Here is a 23,592-nt window from a genome sequence, read left to right as displayed (position 1 = left end):
AAGCTCCTCCATGCACTTCCAGCTTTGCACCTATACTGTACCATTTACAGTATTTATATCTTCACTCTGCAGCCTCTTCACCCTATTGCTAAGATTCTCAACAAGGAGGGTTAAGCCAACTCTTACTATACGTAAAACTATCCTCTTGGGCATTGCAATTCCCCATGAAACTCTAATTTACTTATACACAAAAGAATGCAGTGAGGAAATTACCTTTGTTTTCAAAATTATTATAACATTATAGTGCATACATGGAAAGAAATAACATAACCTAGAAGTTCTAAAAGTCAATTATGAATGAATCATCCTAATGTATTAGATTTAAAAGTGTTTTTCAACTGACTCAAATCTAAATGTAGTAAAAAGTAGTAAAAATGTAAAATAGTACATTCATTAAACACATAAAATACATTTGGAAAACTCAGCAAATAGACCTAGAGTAAAAACAATACTTTATTTTTAGGTGTCCACAGCTGCTTAGCTACTCTAGTGGATTTGGGAAATGAGTTCTGCTATCATGATTGTTCTACCATTTGATATCTGGAGCCTGGTCTCAGGCAGAATCTGAAGATTGGAATCACCATATCTCAGATTAAGAGCTGGACTATACTCATGCAATACACCCTATTTTTTACCCTTAAGGTAAAATAGACCATACACCGTTTTATATGGAAGCAGGAGAACCACTTTCAGATTTCACAGTGATCCAATGAAATTTACACAGTGCATGATTCATATACTGAGGCAAAGAAGTTTTGGTATGAGCACAGAACTGGACAGAGTGTCTTACTATAGTATATACCCTAGTACATAAAATGTAGCAGGGGTCTAATCCTGGTAAAATAAAGGCATCATATTGAAGACATATTGCAGGCTACTTACCCTTATCAACACACTTAACAGGAACACACAAATAAAATAGCGAATTTAATAGTGAATTTATAAACCCTAAACCTAACATTAAGCATAGCAGCAGAAGTTAAAACAAAAACATACATTCCAAAAAAATCTGGGTGAAGGTACTGGTTCCATACCTCATGCAGTCTTCTATTATTTACTTTGTCTTACTCTGTTCTGTGAGTACATACTGTAATATAATAAGATAATTAATAAGCAACCTGTTTGTTTCCACTGAAATGTTGTCTTACATTATTATTTAAAATACCTTGCTCAAGGTGAACATAGTTTAGTTTTTAATTTTTTTCGGTTGTGCTGACATTTCCCCAATGAAGTGTTAAGTCTGAGCATTCGGGTATCAATTATAATATTCACTAGACAATGTACAGTATACATATCATTGGGAATTCAATGAAATAGAACATCATTGGAAGCAGGTGAATAATTTTGCAAATTTAAAAAAAAAGTTAATTTATTGTGGCTGTCAAAAATCATTGGAAAGTGACATTAGAAATTATTATGATTTGAAACAGTTGGGGTGAAAGTGACTTATTTTGTCAGAATCTATAGTTTGAATCTGTTTTTTTTTAATCACACAAGGATACTCTGGCACACTTCTAAAGAAAGCTTTCATTAGATGGAAAAAAGAGAAAAGCACTGCGTACTATTCCAATACTGAAGAAGAAATGCAATCTGTAGGTGTTCCAAGACATTTCTAAGTATGGGTGCTTCAATCATCTCTATTCTTGTAAGCATTGATAGACCTACAGGATTAAGAAAGAAGAAGGCCTATGCTAATTGCAAATAATCAGGCGCTGGAACAAACTGTAAAATGATGACTAATTGTTATATGGTTGTATCAGTACACTGTACTTGAAGTGGTAATGCAAACATTATTAAATGGTTTTACAATGGATCATTATAAGAATCTTGAAATAGAACATCTAAATCCATCATCTGTGATTTCAAATGAGAAAGGTTTTATTCTTACTTGTACTTAGATTTGTATTTATTTTAAAAAAAACTTTCAGGGAAACAAATTTACAATACGATTTTTGATTCTGAGATTTGAATTCGTAGTTCATTGAACATCATTTCAAACCCATTTTAAAATATTTTGCCTACAAGATATTACCATGACGTTTCTGTATGTCCCTAACAATGATCTCCCATTCCAACTACCCTGTGTATAGATGCAGACAGAAAACTGCCTTTTAAAATTGTTAAACACCTCAAAATATGTTATGATCTGTTTTTATAAATTTCCTTTTTCAAAGCGTGACTCTGTTATTGATTGGATACGTGGCGCTGGAAAACAAAATCTGGCCTTAACTGAATGGTGACAGAAACAAACATGTTCAAACTGGTAAAATGACAATAATTAAATAAAGGCTTACAGATTTGATCATGTTCGCTAATAGATAAGACCTCCTACAGTATCTTTGGCCACTTCTCACTTGAAAGACTCCACAATGGGACACAGCTTCTAGGTAACTCTGAAATTCAGTCTGCAAATTTAAAAATGTTTGTTTTTAATGATCAGTAAGATGAAACAACATCTGATATAATATAAAAGTACATTTGACCAAGATTAATTTATTTTAGTTTCAGAATGTCATGTGCACCTTTTCTCTTCCTCCGAAAGTGGCTGACAGGATAACGATCCACACACTAGTCAGATTCAACAGTTTCTGTCTTGGGAGCTGGTTCATGTACTTCCATTGCTCATGCAATACAGTCATTAATCAAATATTTTAGACTTATTTGGGTAGAATGGATTCATTGAATCATTTCAAAGACATTATTAAAAAAATGGAACATTCATATAATCTCCTGGAATATTATTGTCCTTGATCTATCTAGATGGAGGGAGATTATTGAATAATAATAATAATATCTTACACTTATACTATTCTGGACAGTCCACTCAAAGCGCTTTACAGGCACTTTACATGGGGACTCCCCTCCACCACCACCAATGTGCAGCCCCACCTGGATGATGTGACAGCAGGCATAATGCAACAGAACGCTCACCACACATCAGCTATCAGTGGGGAGGAGAGCAGATTAATTAAGCCAATTCATAGGCGGGGATTATTAGGAGACCATGATTGGTAAGGGCCAATGGGAAATTTGGCCAGGACGCCTGGATTACACCCCTACTCTTTACGAGAAACGCCCTGGGATTTTTAATGAGCACAGAGAGTCAGGAACTCGATTTTACGTCCCATCCGAAGGACGGCACCTGTTTACAGTATAGTGTCCCCGTCACTATACTGGGGCATTAGGACCCACATGGACCGCAGGGTGAGCACCCCCTTCTGGCCCCACTAACACTGCTTCCAGCAGCAACCTTAATTTTTCCCAGGAGGTCTCCCATCCAGGTACTGACCAGGCTCACACCTGCTGAGCTTCAGTGGGCTGTCAGTTGTGAGTTGCAGGGTGATATGTCTGCTGGCTATTTAGAATGTAATTTGAGACCTCATAGTTCCAGCATGAGGAAACAATGTGAGGACTCACCATAACTGGATTCAGTACAGTCAATGACAAGATACCTCTCAAGACTGCACCAGCAGAAAATACAGTAGGAGTGAATTTTAGTGAGGATTTATTGGACAAGCCTACAGATTAATTACCTGTTTTAAAATTTACAAGATAAAGAATCACACAGTAATTGAATGTGCTTAAAATGTTAATTGAGTGCTCAGTGTTTGGTTAGATTTTGTCCAAACCTTTTCAGCTGACAAGACAAAAACAAAGTTAGTTTCATTGAAATGCTTTTTTTAAGAAATACACTGTCATTACAAACATGATCTAAAAACAAAATGATAGGTACAGTACAAGGAATATTACTGTAAAATGTGAAATGTGCCTAATGTTTCTCATGCCTCATTCAGTGTGCATACTACTCAAATATACATCCATACCAAACCTGACACTGTGGCTGTCTATTCTATCTAATTGCATTTCTGACATAAAAATTTGGATGACTCAAAACTTCCTTCATCTTAACTGCGACAAGACTGAAGTCATGCTTATTGGCACCTCCCATCAACTTCGTAAAGCTAGTCCTATAACCCTATCTGTAGATGGTTCTGTACTTCAATCTAAATGGAAAAACCTTGGGTTTATATTCGAATTGATTACTGTAATGCTCTACTCACTAGGGTATCTAAATCTACTTTGAACAAACCGCAGTACAGGTACTGTATGTCCAAAATTCAGCAGCCAGAATCCTGACCAGGTCTAGTGCAAATGATCACATTACTCCTATCCTAGAGTCCTAGCACTGGCTTCCGGTCAAATTCTGTGTAGACTTTAAAATCCTCATGTTCACCTATAAGGCTCTGCATGGCTTGGCACCTCAGTACCTGTCTGAACTATTATCACCCTACTCCTCACCTCGCAAACTTCGCTCTTCTAATTCTGCTCTCCTTACTGCCCCCCAAGCCCATCTACATTGTATGGGTGACAGGGCCTACTCATGTTATGTCCCCAAGCTCTAGAACTCTCTCCCCAAGGATATCAGAGAGTCACCTTCTCTAAACTCCTTCAAATCCAGACTCAAAACCCTCTTCTTTAGAAAAGCCTTTACTTAACTGGTTCCATTCTTCACCCCTCTGCTTTTCTTAGTACCACCATCCACGGTTTCCTCTATATATTGTAATTGTGTTTTATCTTGTCTATTCTTTTTAATTATTGTTGTTGTCAATAACAAAGCGCTTTGAGAATTCCCCCTTAAAGGCGTTATAAAAAATAAAGTTTATTATTACTACTAAATGGGGAGCAATCAAAACAAAAGGTTTGTATCCTAAGGTACTAAAGAGACATGGATGTTCTTCATTGACTTTTGCACAAATGAACAAGGTGTCCATCTTTTTATTTAATATTTAATTTTATATATATATATAATTACTTTGTATCCATTCAAGTATGGACAAAGGCAAACGTGAGGGCACCTTTCTTACGTTAGAATATGGCTTTTATCCGAATCCCCACTGCTTGTCAAGCTTATACAGTTGTGGTGCTCACAGGCCTGTGGTAAAACAACAGATGCTTTGATGATAGAATGGGATTCATTTGAAGGATAAAGGAGCTAGGATTACTGATATGTTTACAGTAATGATATGTAAGGATTTGTTAAGAGGCTGGGGGGATAAAGCAAATATGGGGTATGCTGATGATACACTTTTAACAAAAAAATTACAGCTCAATCAGGAAGCAGAACCCAAAACACCTAATAGATACACTTTAGCTACTATTTGTATATAAGTAGTGTTATGAGAGCACAAGCCTTATTAAAATTAGGACCACTACATTTGTGAAGGTATTTATAACATTTTTAATGCGCTATACATATGAAACATTATTTATGTTGCTCCAAGCAGTACTCTAAATTTGGATCTTTCAAACTAGCTGCATTCTTACATGTTCACTGCATGCTATAGTCCGAGTAGCAAAATGTGAGACTCAATACTGATTTTGACAGGTTAAATTGAGCTTTGTCTATTTATTTTCCTCTGGTCCAAGACTGTAGAATGGCAGAAATCAAAATAAAAACTTGAAGATCCTACTCTGTTATTTAGTTGTTTTTTTTCCATAAAGCAGACATGGAGTATAATTATTTGATTTTAATTGTTTTAATGAGGAGCTTAAATATTTAGTACATACACATACACTTACATACACTGCCGTGTAAAATTCTCCTGACAACCATCTCTGTCAGTCTCTGCTCGGGCTCTGGACAATTACATATGCACCATATCCTGTGTCACTTCTATTACTCTCTCCATTAATATATTTCCTGTTACCAAGAACTGTATGTAGCTAAACTGCAACATGACATGTCTTTAAGAACATAACTTGAAGAAAGAACTCTTTTTGCTGCACTCATCTGAGAACTAATAAATGATGCCTGGACCTCCAGCTTACTTAGCCGACTTGATTTGCCAAGAGCTCCTGCACCTCTTCCCCAAACGCTTTCCAGCCATTCTTTGGACCAGTGCAGCATTCTTCACTGCTCATCGAAGAATCAAAGTTTCTGCTTTTAAATCCCATGAATGTTGGTTCCCTGAACTAATGAAGCTTACATCACATTTTAACACAATCCACTTTGAGCATGCTCACTGGGTCTTGCAATTAATGATTCTGCTTCAGTGTTATGGGGGTTTTCATCCATTGTCCATTTACACACTTGTCCATTTTCACACTAGTTTTTCTCTCTAGTCAATCTGGAAAACTACTTTTGGACCTGTTATATTTCTTTTATGTGTTCAGCGTTCTGCACATAAAGTCAACTGAAAATGTATGAATTCTGCATCGATGTTATGGAATTGAGATGCATGGTGGCACAGTGATCAGCCTTGCTGCCTCACATTGCTGGAGCCCTGGGTTCCGTTAGGGTGCTCTTTGCATGGAGTTTGTATTCTCTTCCCATGTTTGTGTGGGTTTTCGCTGGGTTCACCAGCTTCCTCCAATAGTCCAAAGATATACTAGTGGGGTACTGTAAATGGCTTCTGGGATCATTGTCCCTGATCTGAGTGTGTGTGTGTCTGTGTGTGTGTGCCCTGAGATGGATTGGCCTCCTGCCCGTTGCTTGCTGGAATAGGCACTGGCTCCTCCTCAACTATGGATTGGATAAAGTAGTAAGAAAAAGCACGGATGGACGTTATGAGGTCTCTTTCATTTTTTCTGGGAGGGCTCTGGCAGCCCTGTCCTGACCTACGTTCTCTTCCGCCAGGCTTGAGGATGTTGTGTCTGCATCACTCCCTCTACCCCATCCTCACTCTTGCTGCATCTCAACCTTCAATGATGGGCAGCTGTTGTCATTCTCCTCAGCCAGGTGAGTTACCCCAGTAAAACATACTATTCAACTCACGCTTCTTCACCACCTTGATTAGGGTTTGATTGAACTACCAAGTTGCTTTTATACATCTATCACTTTTGTCCGCAACACTGCCTTCAAATAGAATGGTTATTAGTTCTTGCCCAGCACAATTCCAAAGTTATTTTAATCAATAAAAAGGTCATGAAAAGGTCATTGGGTTTGTAATACAATTACTTCTTTTTTTTACAGTGGAAGTAACATGTAATTTGTGTTTTTCCTGGTACAATGCTCCCCCTTTGAGCACACAGGCAAACAAATGAAGATATTTCTGCGCAACAGGAAAGAGAATTGTTTTACATTTTACTTGGTAAGGTGAACAAAATCCTTCATGGGTAACAGTGGATGTCTTTCTTGCTATTGAACTAAGAATATTTGTTTAATTGTCTCAATAGTAGGACTTTATCTACAGTGTTATTTTAGATATAAGGATTTCACAGGAAAGTTGTAAGAAGGTAAAACAGAAACAAAGTAAACAAACGTTTTGCACTTAAATCTCCTAAAAGTAAAATATACTTTGCCTGTGGTTTCCATTCATGTTAATGTGAGATCCTGAGTTTTGGACCAGTGAACATTATGGGTTTGGTGACAGGATATGCACATGTCATAAAACATAAACATATTTCATTTTTGAAATAGACAAGACAAAAATGACTTTATAGATAATCAGAAGTGGATGTAAGGACTGACTAAAGAAGTGACAAAATGTATTTTGTAAAGATTTGCACACTTAATTGAATACACACTCAATTAAGATAAATAATTAATGGCTACTAATGTGGAAATGTATGGATTTTTAATAATTTGATTATATGATTTATCATGGATTGGTGGAACATGTTTTTATATTACAGAAAGGCAGAGACTGCAGCAGACAGGTCAGGCACACTTATGCCCTTTATCATACATTTTGCAGAACTGCCACAAAATGGCTGTAAGCCATCAAGACTCCCTATTGCCATAATATGGTAACCCAAATATGGGTCAAATATGTAATATGGGATATTTACATATTTTATATCCCCTATATGGGATATATAGGGTCAAGCTCTCTATATGAGGTAAGCAACAGGCACAAGCCAGTCCATCACAGGGCAGACACAAACACAGACATGCACACGTTCACACCAGGGCCAACTTTCTCAGAAGCCAATTAACCTAAAGTTAATCTCTTTGGACTGTGGGAATAAACCGGAGCACCAGAGGGAACCTACGTGAACACGGAAGAACATAACAACTCCACATAGATAGAACCTCAGGTCCAGAAATGAACCCAGGGCTTCAGCCCTGTAAGAACAATGCTAAACAACTGAGTGAGGGTGCCACCCGATCTGATCTTTGATCTAAGAAGCAAAGTCTTCACTGAATGAACTACTCAGAGTTGTATACAGTACTCACTCTGAATGAAAGAAACATTGAGGAAATATTATTTTCTATTATGGCACTAATCTGTGCCTTTTATTCCTCTATACTTTCTGCTTCCCCCTAATCTGCATTCAATACACAAGTGTCTGCAATCTAGTCCTGGACATAATATTGGTAACCTTAATTGGTAAATTATTTACTTCTGTTACCTCTTCATAATTTAAGTAACAAGTTGACACAATTAAGTCTTTTAGCACTCCCCTGGAATGGAAATCAGAAAAGACAGCTATTTTCCTGGAACAGGGCTGCTGACCCCTGATCTAGTGTGATCAAGGGAAAAATAATAATTTAAAAACCCGTTACTAGATAGATAGATACTTTATTGATCCCGTGAGGGAAATTGCAGAAATTTACTAGTGTCAGCTAAATTCATTAAGCACTTTTCTTACACAGGGTAACAAATACATCTTCCTCAGAATCTAATGCATAATTAAGTGCACTGTTTAATTCAGTATTCAGTGAGTAAATAAATGTGTGATGTCAAGCTACAAATGTGAAATTTGTTTCCCCAAATTAAATGCAAAGAGCAATGATATTGCAAATAAATCTTTGGGAACTTACAGTAGACTTACAGTATTTGTCAATGATAAATGAAATTATGTATTGGTACGGAGATTCAGGATTTATCTTTTTTAATTAGTGAATATTCTGAACAATTGTCAGGGATATTATGTCTACTGTATATGCATCTGTGATCCCTGAGTGTTAAAAATAATGATCAATTAATCAAACAATAAAACAATTATAATAATAATGATGATATACACAGTTCTAAATAATCCCAGACAATTTGTTTAATTCTGTCAAAAGGACATTTTTCAAATATGTCAGATTGTGTATAAATATAAAATATAAAATAAAAACTCTAAAATATAACTTATAAAATTATAACTGTCACTTCATATTTTTATGGGACATTCTAATTTAATTAAATGTCTTCTGATTTTTCAAGTTTAACAAGGAGGTTTGAGAAAACCAGAAGCTTTAATATGCCATAGACAACTATGCTATTATGCTTATTCACAGAAAACTATCATACAGTTTAACTTACCTGAAAAATAGATAAAATCTAAAATATATAAAAATATATATAATTGTGTAAAAATACTCTTAACATCAGACCCAAGGAAAAAACAATCACCAACAATAATCAGTCTACAGCCTGATTTTACAAGATTAACGTTTATTTACAGTATAAACCACAAAGCAACACAGTAGCAAAAATGCTTGCAAAAAATAGTGTTCCTTTTGATCTACAGAACAAAGCACTGTAGCCTTTATTTAAAGTATTATAATATTCTTTAATAAATGATGTTGACATAATAATGAGAATGGAAGATCTGACACTTTGGATTAAAAGCATTAGTTATTTATTTTTGTGACCTTTAAGTTAATTAGCGTTTCCCTTCAAGGTTTCAAGATCAACAGTTTTAATCATCCTGTATGATCAGTATTTAACAAAACAGGCAGCAATGTAAATTAAACTGTTAGTAAATAAAACCAATATCCTGATATTGAATTTCATAATCCTGAAATTCTCCCATCATTAACAAAACTGAGCAAAAGCTATTTGAGATATCGCATAACTATTTTAATTAAAATTGAAGCTAAAGCATGGAATTCATTTAAAAGTGTGGTAAAATGAAACAAATTTACAATTTAAACATAAGTTCTACAGGTCCTGGGAAGTCCTTGGAATTGATTCCTAAAATACGTTTCTGGGAATCCAACCCAAGCATCAGATAACCATGTAAAAAGAAACAACTTGACACCAATAGCTGAGCTGAACTCTAAGCTGAACTAAATTTTACAAATATTAATATATTCCACCTGATTGTCATAAGGTAAAATATCACCAGTGAATAATGCACAATATACATGAGAATCAAAAACATACAGAACATGATAAATGAGGGGAAATGTATTTATCCTAATAGGATCTTAACAGGATCTCTTTTTCACATTTGTCTTGTGCATACCTACAACACCCACCTCTCCACATTTGCAACTACCCATCGATTAACATTTGTTTCCAAATGGGGGTCTAAGCCTCCTTGTCCTATTGCCAGTGGGGTATAACTTTACCAAGTGGATTGAGCCAAAACCTACTATACTTAAAGTACTCAATAAACATAGACAAACATTTGATTCTTGGATGTCAGTATTAATGTCAGCACGGAATGCAATTTACTTCAATGATAATGATAACAAGAAACTGCAAATTGCATTCATATTAGTGTCATCAAATTCTACATAAACTGTTTTTAAGAAAATCAGAGCTAAGGCAAGCGGTGGTAAAATGATAGATGCAAGATTATATAACTCTCAACTTGTCACATGTACAAAACTAATGTTGAATATAACTCTAAGATAACACCTTCTGCACAATTAAAAGCCCATTAGCTGTAATCAATATGATCCACCCATTTTCAATAATTGCTTAGTCCAATGTTGCAGTGAACTGAGATTTTTGTCTATTTTTGTTATGGAGAAGCTTCTTCAGTTTGGATTTTACTTATTTTAATTAATTCAATTACCCTGTGGCAATCTGAGCTCAGTAAGTGGCAGAGTCATTGTTTTCATTTTAGATATTTAATTAAATTCAGTGATGTAAGGGTTCTTTTCCAGGGGCAATAGAACGCAGAGTCAAGTCAACAGTTCCCATAACATTATGCCCGAAAGACTTGATCATGTTATCTGTCAGATCTTGCTCACCTCAATTTGTGTGGCATATACTGTGTATACAACAACATTCTCACAGTATTTTCCATCTTTTAACATGCATTTAACTCTGTGAAATATATTTACTGTATATACCAATATTGCAACAGTGGAAATTTAAGTAGATAAACTGTATGTGCACCATTTTAAAGCTTGTCATGAAGAATACTGTAAGTCAGTTACCCTCCCAGTATGTCTTTGGACTGTGAGAGGAAACTGAAGCACCCAGAGGTAACCTACACAAACATGGGGAGATCATACAAACTCCACTCACATACTGTAGCACTCTACGTCCATAATTGCACCCAGTGCCCCAGTGCTGCGAGGCTAGCCACTGTGTCACTGTGCAACCTAAAATGTAACAGAGAATGTAGTGCCATCCCAGGTGTGACATATTTAAAGAGGAATGACCTACGCTGAAAGAGAGATGTGTTGCCCAGAAAACCACAACTGAGCAGAGTCGAGTTAATGAGATTGAGGTAGATGAGAGATAGAACAGACTGACAGCTACAGCTTTAGTGGGAACCCCAAAAAGGAGAGTTGTTTGAACTACAAACTAGTAGGAGATTAGGAGAATATTGGGAGAGAATCATTGGAGAGAAATGAAAGTGTCAACTTGGAAGGGACGAGGCAGAACAATAGTTATAGGAGGGCTGTGGAGTTGAGAGAGAGAAGATTTAAAGGGCAGCCGTTTAGTGTGTGGGAACAGGGCTGTCCAGGATGTCTGTTGAATGAGAGATAGTATTTATGTGATTAAGAGTATGATATTCTTTATTAGAAGATTGGGAGTTTTTAGTGTAACAATCAGAAATTGTTACACCATTGCAAGAGTAGTTGATGATTTTCAGGAACCAAGCAAACATAATTATTTATAGTCTCATACACGGATTCTAATTATATGATATACCATTTATTGATATAACCAAAACATGTGTAACAAGAAACAAGATAATAAAACATATACTGTATCTGTGAAATGAACAGCTGTGAGCTAATAACTACAAAGTTAAAATACACTATAATGTGTTACAAGCTAGATTGTAGACCCTACATATAACTAATCATATTTATATTCTCAGACACAAGTACTGTACATAAACATGCATTTACTATTGTGAACTAAACATCAAAGGAATTATATTTTTTGAGAATTGTAATCTGAATAATAAAGTTATATTCAACAATCTAGTGGCAAAACGTTCTTGATGAGTTTAAACTTCACACTGGTAAAAACGAGCTGGGCTAGGTTACAGAGGAGAAAGAGAACTCTTCTCTTGCTTTGCTCAGCAGCTTGTGTAGGCCTGAGGCAGCTCTACTAAAGTAGCTACTCTCCGACTTCATTCTTTGGACAACTGTGCACAGTTGGAGTACATGCAGTAATATGGTGGTAAAAGGCAGTTTGTTTACTTTTTCAGAGAGAGATTTCAAATCAGTGGTTAACTGAGGATTAACCAAGGAAAAATGACTTGTGTCCTAGTTTACTGTATATGATGGCTGAGAGGACATCAGGTTGAATTCTGGTACCTACCCAAAAGATCTCCAATTGTGGATCTTCCTTTGGGTGGCTCTTCCTATGGATGATTTATAATGCCCTGGAACTTGAGAATCAGGTACAGATATAACTACAGCTCCCTGGCAGCAGCAGTGGACATCATGGAAGTTTAGATTGTCACTATCCTGGGGAAGTTTGTTATACAAAAGACAAACTAGGTCATGGCTGAGATCATAAATAAGGGGCCCCTTTAGCTACATTCCTGTGCATTTAGAGAGATGCACCAGGCTGCTTGGTCAAGGCACACAAGGATTAGAAATCTTTAAGAACACTTAACTCAATGTGAAATAATATACAGTACCTTGTCCCTACATATGTGTCAATGAGAAAACCAGAGAGTAGCTTAAGGAGCCCTAACTCAGGAAGATGTTGAAGTGTCTAGGTAAGAAACGACTTGTCTGGCTTCTGACCTCTGTTAATGAAGGAGTGGGAAGCTCCTCGAGAGTTTAAGAATGCAGTGATGGTTAGACACAGGGCAAGGTGTTCATGTGAGGCATTGAGAATGAGGCGTCAATGAGGCTGTGAGGGTTTTTAAGGTATGTTAAGTCTCAGCATGGATGTGAGTTGCTAGGGACTGGGTGTCTTGAGTATGAGGAGTCTGAGCATATGAATGAGACACTGGAGACACTATTTGGGGTAACGAATGTGAGACCCAGCCTGCTGACATCAGGAGGATGTCAGCAGCTGGAGGAGGACCTGGGACGTCCAGGCTTGAATGGTGCAGAACGGAAACCTGGAAAATTCTGTTTTCATGCTGTTTCAGAATCCTTTGGGACAATACACAATTAGTTATAATTGAAGAGCTACAAATCATGTTTTCAGGATTTACAATTGTGGGTTATAATAAGCCAAGCATTTCAGAGTTGAATATCTTTAAATTTAAGAGCTGTGATTCCTAGAAAGGTACCCTGGGTTTTTACATACTACACAAAGACAATAACCACATTATGGCAGGCTGTAATTACCACCAGGGACCACCAGTAGAGACAACATTGAAAATAGATCTTCTGTTTTGTATGATTTCACAGTTTTCACATGGTGTAATTAACAGTTCTTAATTTTAATGGTTTTCTGTAAGGTTTCCTCTGGATTACAGAGGGGAAGAAAGGTAGACTGAAGGGGAGAAAGGAGTGAGAGTTACAAAATGGAAAGAAAGAAGAATCATCATCATGGTCTCCATCTATGGTAGTTTCCATGCAAGTGAATCAGGACAGTTCCCCGTTGGTCCTGTCACAGACTTGTTTATGTAATTTGATCATTTTAATTTTCTTAGAACTATAATAGGCTAGTATGTTACAGGACTCAAGTATCATTCTCAGTAAGTCTGGTGAAAAACAACAGAAACTACGTACTGTATGGTTTGTTTGAGTGTCAGATGTTGCATACATTAAACCTTTCGGTTGGTGAAGAGGTGAATAAGAAACACAGAACTTTCTACTCTTTTGCTACCTTCTAACATGACATTGTGTTTATTACTGAGTTTTTACCGTGGCCCAGAGCAGTGACCCAGATTTTCCATGTTACTGCACTGTTTTGACTTAATGCATTTATCATGACATTGCATCTGTTGTGTATATTACCACATCTACGTTTAGCACATTAAAAAACACTGATGTGACACAAAACCTGCTTATAGGGAAATTCTTATTATTCTTATTATTCTCTATTACACAACTCACAATACATAAACAATATTATTAAAATAAGGAATTCTGTGATTATTTAAAAAATAATAATTATTAATGATATGTATTAAAGTAGTTTAACAATTTATGCACCAAAAACCGCTATTACAGAGTCACTTAGAATAGAATCTTGGTTTATGGAATCTAGTGGGTAAAACAAAATACAAATACCACAATTCAATAATGTAAAAACTGTGTTCAGGATATTTATATACAGTACAATATTCTGGGTACAATATATAATTTATTTTAAAACAAAGTTTTTTTAGTTCTTAACACATTACATCATAAGTGTATAGTTATTTCTTTAAAAGGCTATGATTTAAAGAAAGATTAAATAAGGGTTTTACAATGGCCTAAGTAGACAAATTTAGAAAAGAAATGATGACACATTTTCAAATAAATTACGATTTGGAGATATACTGATGCACAACGCAATGCAACATTAAAATCTAATGGATTGAATCACATTTTTTTAAATAGCTATTAAACAGAATCACAGCAAATATTAACAAAATACAGCTCAAAGAACTGCAAAAGACTACCAAAATGAAGATCCAAAAGTTAGTGTAGTCATATGTCCTGGCAGTGTTGATGCAAAAACCTGAACAGCCTCAAGAGACACTGTTCTGTGATGTTCCCCAACCCTCTCTTGCACAGCCTCAGCCAACTGACAAAAACACATTTGCAGCTCTTTTTTTATTCTATTGGTGAATATGATCCAAAAATGTTCTACTGGACTCCTGTTAGGAGAGAAATCTGGTCATGACAAGACCTTACCATTCTTTTCTTGAAAAGAATGTACCCAGGAAATATGTTGGCTCAAAACCTTTGTACATTTGTCACTGAACAGTAAGGTTGTCCTTCATGTGTTAAAATTTTAGTTTTTGAGTTAAAGGTATGTAAAAAAAAGGACTGCACAGAAGACAACTATTTTATATATATTTTTATATAGAAATAGAAATATATATTATGTAAATTATATATATTGAAATGTTACGACTGAATAGCCTCTAAGCATGCAGGGTATTTTCATTCAAACAGTGAACTAGTCTTTATACAAAAGCAGCTTCTGGTATTTTTCATGCTCTAAACACTACAGTATGAAAATGATTATATGGGTGGATTAGACAGATCTGACACCACTGGTCTGGTGTGGAGACCCTCTGCTTTCCAGGACAGGTTTCTTATTTCCTGGACAAGTCTCTTGATTGCCAATAGAGAGCACGTTTTTCTCCAGGGAGCTTATTTAAGACATGTGACCTTCATTAATTCATCATTCATCCATTCATCCACATTCATCCATTGCAGTAAATGATTGTATTTTTACTGTTCTTGCATTAAGAACTTAAGAAAGGCTATAAATGTGAGAAAACCATTTGATCCATCTAGCCAATTTTGTAGTTAGTAGCTATTTGAACCAAGGATCTCATCTAGCTACCTCACAACACTTTATACAAAAATGTGCCTCCTGCTCAGTATTTTAAATACACCTACACATACAGGTAGTCTCCATTTTTGTGTGGCTCATGTTAATGTTTTTATTCAATTATTTAAAGTATTCAAGGATCTCCTCATCTCATATTCTTATCTGTTAATTACTAAAGATTTAATACTAAAAAGGTTCCATTGCTTCAATCTGATAGTGTAGGCCATCACTTCAAGTCCTGGAATGTACAGTACAGTATATGTAACACTTCCCTGGACTGAATCCAGAACATCAACGTCTATAAAATTTGGTGACCACAATTCAACACAATATTACAAATGAGTAATAGTGCATTGTATAATGTTAACATAATATCCCTTAATTTAAGTTTTATACTCTTAATGACACATTTGAACACTTTTTTGCCTTTTTATTGCCTCCCCACATTATCTGTAAGATGAAATTATATGTCAACATGACCACCTATGTCTTTTACATAAGTAGCCTATTCAAGCATAATGTTTTCTACTCAGAAATATATGACTAAACTCTGACCATATTTCTGATGCCAGGTTCTACTAATGTTGTTTGGTATTTGAGTTAAATTGTCAAAACAAGATAATATCAAATGTATATAAAAGTACGTTTAAAAATATTTTATTTGATCAGTATGGTTTAATGTAATCAAATACTTTTAGGAAGTATGAGCATGGTGTGTTAGAAGCCAAATACATTTGATAGAAGCTACCACATAGCAGGCAAATATGGTGTAAACAGAATCACAGAAATTTGGGTAACCAAAAATCATCAGCAGCAGAAACACAATGTTCAAGAAAAACAGGAAATACTGTACACAATTGGGAGAGTTATAGCACTATACATAAAATACATAATGTAATACAATATGTTCTGTCCTGTCAATATGTCCTGTCCTGTCAGTGTCACATAATTATACTATACAGTACATAAAACGTTTTGTATACACTATACAAAAAGTCTTATTACGGCTCAACTGCATCAAGAGGATTTGTCTCTTAGAATCCACTAAAGTCGTACTGTTAGGAGTATGGTATTAGACCAGTAAATACAAATATTAATTATAATTCAACACAGTATAATGAAATTAAAAATTAAGTGTAGAAAAGAAAGACATAGTTTTTATGGGAGACTACAAATTCCCCTCACAGACTGGGAAGAAGAATATGAGCACCAAAAAATGAAATGGTAGGCGTGGTTAATGACTGTATACTTCCTCTGTCAGAGTATCTACAGTACAAGAGGAAATTTTGTATTGATCTCACTTATTCATATGACGAAGACAGAGTGATGGAGAAAAAGCTCAGAGAACTTTTAGGGAACTGTGATAATAAAATGGTGTATTTAAAGCAAACTTTAAATGACATCGCAATGCTTGATAAACAGGAACAGAGTAGCAGCTATAATTTTAACCAGCATTTAAAAAGCTGCTGTGTGCAAAATTCAGCTGTAGCAGTATTTTGAGTTCAGTGCAAAACAGAGTGGTGTAAGTGGGGAGGTGGATTTAAGAGGTGGAGTTTAGGAGTCTTACAGTATGTGGAGTAAAAGCTTTCTTTGAATCCAGAGTTCTGGGCTTTTACACTCCTAAATTTTCCGCCAGAAGAAAGAAGAGAGAAAAGTGCACTCCCAGTGTGGTTTTGGTTATATTATTCACTGTTCTGAGGCAGCGTGTGGTAAAAATGGTCTGGGTAGAAGGGAGTTCTTTACCAGTGATGGCCTCAGCCCTCTCCACCACCTTCTGTAATTTTTTTAGTTCATGAGCTGAGGAATTGTCATACCAGACTGTAACGGATCCAATGAGAGTACTTTCTTCAATGCATACAGTACGTAGAAATTTGTGAGTGTTTGTGAAAGCATACCAAATCGCCTGAGTAGAGGAGCTGGTGTGCTGATGAGCTGCCTGCCTTCCTTCGAAGAGAGAGCTGACAGGACAGAGAAAGAAAGCAGGAGAGCATTTCCCTCAAGCTGTGTGTTGAGAGGCTGTATTGCCGTCGTGTTTGCCTAACACATGCGGAAGAGAGGCAGAAAGAGCAGCCAGCTCAGAGTGGTGGTAGTCCATCATCTGTATATGCATTAGTATTATGAGCTAGCTAGGATTGTGAGAGAACTAGTCTGTGCTATGTGTAAGCTGCCGCTTATTCAACAGAAGGCTACCACAAGCAGCCACTTGCAGTACACAGCAGAAGGGTGGCAGCTGTGTATGAGTTGCGTAATATGGGAAGCTAGCAAGTGAAGCAGGCTGCAACTTTCCCCTGGAAGGGGAGTGTATGTGATCTAGGACCCAGAGGGGATTAATCTGCTAGACTTTTAAAACAGCCTGTACTGTAGGTATGCCTAATGAACAAGACTACTGATGATGCCTGTATGACTAAAAGGTAAACTAGTATTTGAGTAAACAAACTATGTATAAGTTAATGTTACTTTAATACATGTGGTAATATAAGAGCTGAAATTGATTTTGCAGACTAACATACATTAAAGAGTGAAGTGCAGAGAGGAGGGATGTTGCTAGGAAAACCTTCATTACATGGAAAGAACAGAGTGACAGAAGTGTATGACTAGTTGCTGGCCTCTGGCAGTGTGTGACAAGGGTGTTTCTTGTGCTAGAGGTCCTGTGTAATGAGCACAGACAAAAAGAATAGGAAATACACCAGTAGCTCTGACATAAGTGTTTTGTGTTGATTTTAATATTAAGCACTGACAGGATATGGGAGGTGCACTGCATACTGCTGATTAGCCTAGCATAGTGGTGCAAGGTAGAGGCACTAGCTGATGTACTCTGACAGGAAATAACGGAGCAGATTGGCTGAGCGTTAGGTGAACTAGCGACTGCCACGGCCAATAAGAGGTACGATTGGTACTCCAAAATAATGTCAATATCACAAAATGGAAGTTTAAGAGCACACTGGCTGGGCGCTAGGGTCACTGGTAGTTTCCTGTATTTGTATGTTTACAGATCATGTGAGAGGCAGATTGATAGAACCCTGTTTGGAGGCTAGTGCAGTAGAAGTCACCTTTCTACTGTACTATGTGTATGAATACACCTTTGCAGCCTAGCGGTGCAGGGCAGAGGTGCCAATGGCTTTATGCCAACTTGATGTCAAGTGAAACAGTAAGGAACTGATGGACGCTCCAAAACAGTAGCAGACTCATTTGTTGCCGCGTCGGTCCACTGGTAATGTCACAGTCACTGTTCCGCGCGGGGTCATGCCCCCGACGCCTGTTCCGGCCCCCACACCTGGAGTGCGAACCCGAGTTTCGTAACGCAACAGGGCTCCAACCGCGTGAGCTAAAGGAGACCTCCCCCAGTCCAGGCAGCTGAGGACCCTGATACGCGCAGTGAGGGCGCTGATGTCACCACACTAGCTCCTCTACACCCTCCCCTGCTGAACTTTGGCTCTGCGAAGGACACTCCACACTCCTGCCCGGGTCATGGCACCAATGTGACAGTCACGGTTCCGCGCAGGGTCGTGCCCCCCGCCGCCCATTCTGGCCCCCACACCTGGGGTGTGAACCCGGGTCTCCGGCATAACGCAACAGGGCTCCAACCGTGTGATCTAAAGGAGACCTCCCCCAGCCCAGGCAGCTGGGGACCCTGATACGCGCAGTGAGGGCGCTGACGTCACCACACTAACTCCGCTACAGTAAGGTATAGAAGGCGGTAGAATGGTTACAGTCAAATGGAAAGAATTGAGAGTGGGTTTACTGTTGCTTCTACTCACAAGGGAGAAGTGTGCGAAATTCATGAATTGTTGTTCTCTATCCTCAAGTAAGGAACCAGGTGGATGTCCAGTATCAAGCCTTAGCCTGCAAGTAGGACCTAGTACAAGGATCACTGAACTTGGGATACGACGAGCGAATGGTTCAGTGATCTCTAGTTCGGGCCTTGAACATGACCTCGGATGAGGTCATAAAAGCCAGGGCAGAGGTGTGCAAGGCATTTGACCAGGAGTCATGAGGGCGGCATAGACTTCTGAGTCAAGGTTACCGTGAGCGAAAGTCTCAGAGATCCTTATTTTAATCATCACTCAGAGGGAACATAGAAAAACATATTCGCACTATAAGTACTTGCTTTCTCTGAAAGGTGGCTGAAATTTAGTACAACTCTCAGAGGGGAGTATGTGAATATTTTGGGTTTAGCTTAATTATTAGAGCAACAGAAAATGCCTGACATACTGTATCAAGTTGTGTCGTTTGCGTGAACCCGCCTGGATCAGTGCCTCGGTCAGTATTCTATAGGTGTAGAGTGGAAGGCAGTAGTTGAAACAACCTGAAGCAAATGTATCCTAAAAGTGAGTACATCAAAAGCTAAAAATACAGCATCCATAAATGGTACCACATTAATCAGGTCAAATGTAAGGAACCTGAGCACCTAGCCTTTTTATGAAATTACATAACTTGAACTTATACCAAGCATAAACAGTACTTAAGTAAACAAAACATCTTCTCACTATTTACAATATAAATAACATTTTACATCTACTGAAAAATCAAATGAGCTAGCTGGACCAAATGGCCTTATATTTAGTATTTAGTATTTGTTTCTATTATTTAATGAGCCATTGATGTATTATTGATGTATATTTTTTCTAGCATGGACAAACTCATGATTATTATATGTCATATCTTTAGCTGTCATGAGCAATATTATTGCAAATACTGTGGCATTTTGAAACATACTGTATATCCTATGTGACAATTTGAGTGAGAGTTGTTGATTAATTAAATTATGAATTGTCTTTAATTTCTTCTGAGGCAAGCGTTGTAGTAAATGGACATTTTTTAACAATATACTGTCTACACACACGGGCTTTATTATGCTCCTTAAAAGCCATTAGAATCTTGATGATTTTAGGTTGTCACATTTCCATAAATAATTCATCATACATGATGTGTCAAAGTAGCAAAGTAATTGCAATAAAGCTGAATATGGTACTGTATTTCATGATTACATTTAGAACGATCGACCACAGTCACAAGTAGCATTCACTATACACACTAAATGGACAGTGGTTCTAAAAAACTTCGATCACCTAACCTGTCTCTTCCTAGTGGCTGAACTAGTAAAGACGCATATTCCCTGTGCAGGCAAACCTTAATGGCCGGTGAGTCTGAGCCAGGGTCATGTCGCAAGTTAACTGTGACCAAAATTGCTCATGTCACAGCATGCTTTTGAAGGCACACAAAAGGGGCTAGGTTAAGATGAGTGCCACTCCTTCAAATCAGTGCTGACTATCCCTTGCTGTGATGTTTCTCAGCTCTTGGTTTTATTCCTGTGATTCTTAATATCAAACCCAGATTGAGGCTGAGAGCTGCCAGTTACTGTAAGTGGAAAACATACAAACATAAACTGTAAGGTAGAGAGGAGTTGGCAGTGTAAAATGTGATTATAACAGGAGCATGTCTGCACATCCCTGAGGACAAGGATTGCTGCTGTGAGACAGTATATGTAAATCAATAATTGGTAAGTCAAATTTGGGTGGATATAAAATTAAAAATACAAGCTGTTTAACCTGTAGCATTAGAACAATTACTTCAGAATATCAGATTACCCTGATGTACACTGAAGTCACAACTAGTCAACCAACTAATCGCCCACACATAACAATTTTGGGGGAGTTTTGGGATTTGGGATTGTGCAATTGTCAGTGTGCTATTTTAAAATGTGTATTTCTTCTGTAAGTAACTCTGATATCAGTGGACACCAATAACAATAATATATTAAAATAATTAATTCCCTTTTATGAAATCCTTCTTGCTGTATTATTCTAATGTCTAAATCCATTCTTGGAACTATTTAAAAATGTAAAATTACCAATACAGAAAAATGGAACAGACTGTAAGAGAAGTGAAAACAGTAGTAATGTAAACTCATAAGCTAAACTACAAATTAATTAAAAACAATACTGTATATTTTCAAGTACAAACAAAAATATATAACTATCTGTATATCTATATGATATATTATAACTATATTTACACCTGCATGCCTGTATTAGTTTACGTGAGTTCATTAAGAGGAAAGCATAAAACAGATTCTCCAAACACATGGATTGTGATTGTAATTTCATCATTAACACATATGATAAACTTAACTATTTACTGCCAATTCTGGAAATTTGAAACCTGGATACTGTACATTCATTTTTTAAGGGTAATGAATTCAAGATCCATATATAAGTGTGTACCACATAATCATCTCATGATTCTGCTTTAGAAAAAAACTTTTTTTAATGTATTGAAATATAATGCAAAAGAAATGACAAAGAATTAATAATCCATGTATTGAATTAAGACAATTGATCACCAAATTGTTCCTTTTCTTGAAGAAGAGCTATTGAATTTAAAGGGCTAAGTCATTTAGTACTGTCATTTTTATCACATTTCATAAATGAGCTTTGCTATATTGTAAGTGTTTCAATTTGGCTAAACTGTCTCTACTACATTAAAATAAAACATCTTTTCATAAATTAAAGAAATTAAGTAACTAAGTATTAGTTTGTATATCTGTGGTGGTAATTAATGGGTTCATATCTTTTTCATTGATATAAGTTTTTTTTATTTATTCTTGTAAGACAAATAATGTAGACACTCGATTTTGACTAAAATATTAAAATTAATTAAAAAAATACCAAAGCAAACCTTAAGTATTTATTGCTATTTTGTTTAAAGAAGTAATATAGAAAATGACTTTGGTACTCACGGAATCCATTAAGCTTCTGGTATCCAAAATGGCATAAAGAACAGGTGTTAGGTTAAAGTCCTTTTTCTTCAACTAAAAACATTCTTTCTGAACCATTATATTGTAACATTTTAGTTGTGTGATTATCAAGCGGAAAATTGCAGCTTTTCTTTATCTCTTGTATTCCATTTCTTTGGTCCAAGAGTTTGAATATTCAGTCAGGTTTTTATAAGCACATTTTTCTGAGAAAAACTTCAGATTACTGTGATGACTTAGTCTTTTTTTCACTTTACTAGATTTTTTCCTTTTTATCTTCTATTTTCGCCTCAGATTACTTTTGCCCTGGACGGCTGGTGAAACCTGCCCGATATTTTCTCTTCATGTGCGTCCAGGCTTGCTCTCTTTCCATGCCCTCCTTGCTCTCTCTTTTTCTCTCTGGATGTCAAGTATCATCACATATGCAGAATTACTCCTGATGGCTCCAGCTGCAGGGATTGGCTGGGAACCAAACACAGCTCTGCACAGTATCTTAAAGTGACTGTTCTCTTATTCTACAGTAAGGTGATATGTAGGTAGTTTTTAAGTGGCTTAAAGATCTGCTCATGTGCAAATAAGGTCTGTGAAAATTATAGAAATGTATGGACACTGCAAGATTTACAGGACCATTAGAAACAGTGTAGAAAAAGGTACACTTTTGGCACATAATTAATGTTGCTGAAAGTCATTTTTGGTGAGTGCTTTAATAGCCTTCTTCACAAAGCTTTTTCCACCACAGTAATTTTCAAAAAGCAAAAAACATTTAATGATACAAAATAAAATACATTACAAATCGGTACTGCTGATTGGCTTATTTTATCTGCTGCATATAGCATTTGAAAAAAAGGTGCAAATATTGTGTGGTGGGAAATAGGTTATGAACATTGTACCAGCTCAAAAAATGCCTTTACATTACAATTCGTTTTTTTACTGCTGTATGCTAGGAAACTTACTGATTTTTCTATAATTTGTTATTAGATTTGATTCCCATAAATTAAAGAAATGAAGTAACTTAATATTAGTTTGTATATCTGTGGTGGTAATTAGCGGGTTCATATCCTTTTCAATGGTATTCGTTTTTGGATTTATTTTTGTGAAATATACAGTATAATGCAGAAAAATAAAAATTATGTAAAAAATATTAAAGCTAACTTTAGGTACTTATTGCTATTTTGTTTTTAAAAAGTAATACAGAAAATGACTTTGGTACTCACAGAATCCGTTAAGCTTCAAGCTAAATGGTTG

General features: G+C 36.4%; 1 protein-coding gene across 1 annotated transcript in view; it reads right to left on the bottom strand.

Annotated features, from left to right (window-relative positions):
• drd4-rs (dopamine receptor D4 related sequence) overlaps positions 1 to 22,780 on the bottom strand; it is a 37,844-nt gene extending 15,064 nt beyond the window's left edge. The window contains exon 1 of the mRNA XM_006633223.3: positions 22,333 to 22,780. The gene's annotated coding sequence lies outside the window, so the exon portion shown is untranslated. The remainder of the gene's footprint in view (positions 1 to 22,332) is intronic.
• Between the last annotated feature and the right edge of the window lie 812 nt (positions 22,781 to 23,592).

The sequence above is a fragment of the Lepisosteus oculatus genome, chromosome 7 (assembly GCF_040954835.1).
Source record: "Lepisosteus oculatus isolate fLepOcu1 chromosome 7, fLepOcu1.hap2, whole genome shotgun sequence".
In the NCBI taxonomy this organism is placed as follows: domain Eukaryota; kingdom Metazoa; phylum Chordata; class Actinopteri; order Semionotiformes; family Lepisosteidae; genus Lepisosteus; species Lepisosteus oculatus.
The sequence above is the reverse complement of the archived record's forward strand: the minus strand, read 5'-3'. Positions and strand labels throughout refer to the sequence as shown.